Here is a 5,815-nt window from a genome sequence, read left to right on the forward strand (position 1 = left end):
CAGCCCTGGAGAATGGCGTATTGAATCACAGCCATCCACAATAGGAACACGAGGAGTCTCTACATTTGGTACTGGGGTTGCGTAGACAAGAGCTTTCAAATGCCCCCATAAATAAAAGTCAAGCGGGTTGAGGTCAGGAGAGCGTGGAGGCCATGGAATTGGTCCGCCTCTACCAATTCATCGATCACCGAATCTGCTGTTGAGAAGCGTACGAACACTTCGACTGAAATGTGCAAGAGCTCCATCGTGCATGAACCACATGTTGTGTCGTACTTGTAAAGGCACATGTTCTATCAGCACAGGTAGAGTACCCCGTATGAAATCATGATAACGCGCTCCATTGAGCGTAGGTGGAAGAAACTAAAATGAGCTCTAACATGGAAATTAAGCGTTTCCGGACACATGTCCACATAACATCTTTTCTTTATTTGTGTCTGAGAAATGTTTCCTGAAAGTTTGGCCGTACCTTTTTGTAACACCCCGTATTTTCCTGTCATCTCGTGTGGCTCTATAGAGACGACGTGACGTCCCTCGTGAATGTAATGTATCTCTAATGCATGAAAAGAAGGATCCTTTATTGTATGATTATATGATAGCGGAACAAACACTGGTACCAGTTACTTCTGTAAAATATCTGGGAGTATGCGTACGGAACGATTTGAAGTGGAATGATCATATAAAATTAATTGTTGGTAAGGCGGGTGCCAGGTTGAGATTCATTGGGAGAGTCCTTAGAAAATGTAGTCCATCAACAAAGGAAGTGACTTACAAAACACTCGTTCGACATATACTTGAGTATTGCTCATCAGTGTGGGACCCGTACCAGGTCGGGTTGACGGAGGAGATAGAGAAGATCCAAAGAAGAGCGGCGCGTTTCGTCAGCGTGATAGGGTTACAGAGATGTTTAGCAAATTCAAGTGGCAGACTCTGCAAGAGAGGCGCTCTGCATCGCGGTGTAGCTTGCTGTCCAGGTTTCGAGAGGGTGCGTTTCTGGATAAGGTATCGAATATATTGCTTCCCCCTACTTATACCTCTCAAGGAGATCACGAATGTAAAATTAGAGAGATTCGAGGGCGCATGGAGGCTTTCCGGCAGTCGTTCTTCCCGCGAACCATACGCGACTGGAACAGGAAAGGGAGGTAATGACAGTGGCACGGAAAGTGTCCTCCGCCACGCACCGTTGGGTGGCTTGCGGAGTATAAATGTAGATGTAGATGTGAAACACTTGTTATGTAAATTGAACATGGAAGGGGAAGAAAGGAAAGGGATGATTGTCATCTGCATCTGAGCATTACGCGGAATCAGCGGCGAAAAGTGAAAATGTGTGGAGGAGGAGGATTCGAACCCGGGATCTGCTTATCAGGCAGTTGCGTTAACCACTGCGCCACCCGGACACAGTGTTTACCGCAACTGCGCAGGCTATCTCTGCACACCTCCCGGCTGACCCGCACTCCCACCGAGCGCACCTATCTACAGTTCCTGTCCATTTCCTCCAAGCTCGCTACACTGAGTTTCCCACAGGAGGTCGGACGTAACTGTGCATCCACTCTGAAGAAGGCGGATTTGTTGCCCGTCGAGGCAAATCAATTATATGAATGCGTGCTGTCTGTTCTTTCGGACTTAGGACACCACGTATTCATATAATTGAAACACTTGTGTTCGCCCTTTGCAGCAGTTTATGCGCGTGGAAACATTGTCTCTGTGATAGTAAATATGCACACTAGACACTTTTCTCCTTGGAAATCCGAAATCTTACCTAACTATGGATATGCTATGATGACCCACGTGTCATGTTGTGATTATCACCCCACGCTGAAAGTAGGTTGAGTCGCAAGGTGCTGCCCTCATTCGCTACACAGTTGTCTCTAACACAGGGGTCGCCAAACTTTTTAGTCCGCGGGCCGCATTGACTCCTCCACGAAGTCATAAGGGCCAAGATCTACCTAGTGGGATTAAAGCACCCTAGCACTCCATGCTCATCGTAATGTAAGGCTGAAGGAAAGATGAAATCGCAAAAATGTAAGGTTGTGGGAATAGCTAGCACTGAAACGAACTACGATTTTTATTTAATTACATAATTTTGGTTGGTGGACTGTATGTATTTGACAAAGTAATCAAAAGAAAGTGAAACCTCGCTTAAGAAGTATCTTCCATAATGATTGATTACTAAGGCTAGTCGCCGAAGTGGCGTCCATTTGAAAGACTTGCACCAGACTCGTGAGTAGAATAAAATGCAAAGAAGTTTTTACTTAAAATGTTTTCGCCAAACTAGTCTTTTAACCATTTTTTTCACTATCGCACGGAGAATGGTCTGTCTCTTTGTTGTGGATAGCCACAAGTTTAACCATGACCTTCCGCTTTGTAAAGATAGAGTTCCGACAATGTCGCGGTGTATTGGTCTCGACAGGCCTCGAAACTCAATTGTTGGCAGTATAGGTACCACCTCAAATATTTGGTGGGCCGGATATCGGGGATGTCCGGCCAGCTAACACGGGCTGGTTTGCCGGACCCCTGCTCTAACACACTGCTCAGATACCGTGTCTACATTGCAGCCTAAGCAAAACCGAGCCACAACATTAGGGCCTAACATACGGCGCATCTACAAGTGGGAGAACTCTTACCGTGGCCTTTGCTCGCCCCGTCTATTTAAGACATTTGTCTCGCATCCGTTTGGAAGAAGTTCCTAATGTGCGCTTGCTCCTCCTGATTTAGTCTTTCCTTAGTTATTTCGGCTTTGTCTTGCTAATTTGTTTTCACAACCTTGCTAGTTCAGACATATAACTGCTTCTATAGTGATCTCGACGTGAAGAGATTTTAAACTGATGTGCTAGCTCTGCAGAGTTCTTCTGCTGTCTGACCTGCTAATGATATAACCAACACCTAAACAGTCTGAGGAATTCACTTTCCGTAAAGCGGTCTGATGATAAAATATTCTTGCAAGTGGCTGAAGGACCTGGACGAAAAGAGTTATATCGCTAATAGAACTCTACGCAGACCAATTATTTGTGGCATGAAGTAAGTCATGCATTAACTAAACCTTATTTTGTTCTTATATTTTTGCTTCAAGACAGCTGAAAAATACTGCATAACCTTGTCCGTATTGACTTAAAATAGAGACACGTTCGTGATTAGCGGGTCTTGGCCCAAGTTCTATATTTATATTTCGAGTGTTAGTCCCAGAATACTGTATGACGGTTTTCCGTCAGGCCACGGTAATTTCCATACCCCAACACTGCCAAAACGACCTCGCTGTCGAAAGCAGCTTGTAACCTAAGATGCGAAGAAAGACTGATAGCTGAACACAAGGAAAGTAAATAGGGCCACGGCCATTGGAGGGAGTTAAATATAACTTACGTGAAAAAGCGACTCGAGTACAGATTCAGTGGTACTAACACACACTTGAAACGCGGAAAACAAGTTAATTTTATGTATGTGTGTATAAAGGGCGGGATAGAAAGATGTCATAAACTCCAGTGGTTCACATGCAGTTGATAACTGAGAAACAGCAATCAAACGGGACCTTTTTTTGTATGAATTCCTAAGGGTATCAAACTGCTGAGCTCATCGGTCCTAGTCTTACACACTACTTAAACTAACTTACGCCAAGTACAACACACACACCCAAGACCGAGGGAGGACTCGAACCTTCGGCTGGAGGGGAGCACAGTTCGTGACATGGTGCCTCTAACTGCACGGCCACTCAGCGCGGCAAAGGCAACTTGTTTCTGCAAGCAGAATGCGTCAAGTCTGAACTACGATAGTGTTGAAAGATGTCATATATTTCGTGTAAGCCTCATCAACATAAGCTCCTCTGAACTACTAAAACATCGTCTGTGAATACTTGTTCACACATTACTCGGTATGTCTTATTACTTTCAAGAGATCATTATCAGCTATGAACAATATGCTATCATAAATTACACAGTTCGTCTACATTATGTTTTTAGTTCATTTTTCCCTGCATCGCATGGTAGCATACAGAGTACTGAAATGTATGCTGCAATCAGTAGGTGTGCTCAGCTTTCTACATCTACCTCTATACACTGCAAATCACGGTGAAGTACTTGGCAGAAGGTCTATGCAATTCTATCAGTCTCTTCTCAATCAATTCGTGTACGGAACACGTGAAGAATGACTGCTTAAATGATTCTGTAGGCGCCGTAGTTGACCTACGATGGCATGAGCGAGTGTTTTGTCTCCCCTGTATACTGACTGCGTTTTCTCCCAACGAACAAAAGTCTCCCACCTGCTTTACCTACGACGCAGCCTGTGTGATCGTTCGCTACATATCCCCACAAATTTTTTGCACTGAGTTATTTACACGAATTGGCCGATTCCAGTTAATCGTTAATATTTTAGTCAAAGGATTCTATCTTTGTGCTTTTTGTAAAAAAAAGATTTCAGCCTCTTACAACCCAAGTGGTGTCACATTCTACATGTTCTGAGATATTTAATGGATTACGTCAATTTTTACATAAAATTTTGTATTACATTTTTGTCAGGTACGTTATCAGAAAAGCTTGTTACAACTCAAATCAACACTTTCAGAAAAACTGCGTCTGGCTCGCGGCCGGTGTCATGATGATTAAAATTCCTCTGGATGTTCCACTGCGACGTTGTGTAAAATACTTTAATTATAAGCTTAAACCCAACATTTTGACCTTATTAGAACGGGTTTCCTCAGGGCAACACTGATTTGGTGGAGAAAAGTTAGCTATATTAATTGCAGACGATCGGTTTTGTTTTTGAAACTTTATTGGCCCTAGAATACAGTAGGCTAGTCATGGCGGAAGAGGGGGGGGGTTGGAAAGAAGCTATTCGTGGACTAGCTGGCTTGTCAGTGACTGGCGACAGTCTACAATATCTTCGTTATTTCTGAGCGCTTTTGTGGCCTGTCTTTCTTCACGTGAAGTATTGGCGTGATTAGCTTATTATATGCCAGTGAAAATAAAGATTCAAAAATATGATGTATTGACACTGATAGTCTGCAATAAACACACCTATCCGTCCTCTACCAAAACCAGTCTTACGTTGAGGAAGGCCGTAGTAATAAGGTCGAAACGTTGGTTTTAAGCTTGTAATTATTTTACACAATGACGCAGTGCAACACCCAGAAGAATTTTCATCATCAATTTCAGAAAAAATTATCCGCATATAGACCTGATATAAAGGCCCAAATGAAGTTGCATCATGTTTGATATAAACAGGTGAAGGATTTTACTTATTTTAAAAATATGCATGGCAGTCCAAAGCACTGTATTTACTTAATTTCACATAATCTTTGTTACTTATTATCAGTACTATTATTTCCATTCAGTGGACGAACGTCGTCAGCATTCACAGCAGAGAGAACACTCTGAATGTAGTGGTGATGAACAGGTGGACTGGAGGGCAAAATTTCTTCCACGTCCTTCTCTTGTGTAAGAGCTCATTGTGTACAGCTTTCCCTGAGGAATGATACTGGGGCGTCCTTTTTTTAGATCCCTGCTTGAAGTACAACTTTCGAAATTCCGTGTGCTTTGAAAGAGTTTTCTTGAAAGAAACTGTGAATGGATCGCTCTTTTAGTGCCGCATATACTGCATCTTTAGCCGTTAGCCATGTCACTAGATGTTAGTCTTCCTTTTGGCGACTGACTTCGATACGTCTTTCACAGACAAGAAGTCATTGTTTATCGTTGTAGTTAAATGAGAGTATTTTTCCGTTGATTTGGCAGTTATATTGTACCAGTCACTGGGAAAAAATCTAATGTTTCTAGCTATCGTTCCCTATTGAAGCAAAATTACTATCGTTGGAAAAGTAGGAACATTTGGTGCA

The sequence above is a fragment of the Schistocerca cancellata genome, chromosome 2 (assembly GCF_023864275.1).
Source record: "Schistocerca cancellata isolate TAMUIC-IGC-003103 chromosome 2, iqSchCanc2.1, whole genome shotgun sequence".
NCBI classification, from domain to species: Eukaryota; Metazoa; Arthropoda; class Insecta; order Orthoptera; family Acrididae; genus Schistocerca; species Schistocerca cancellata.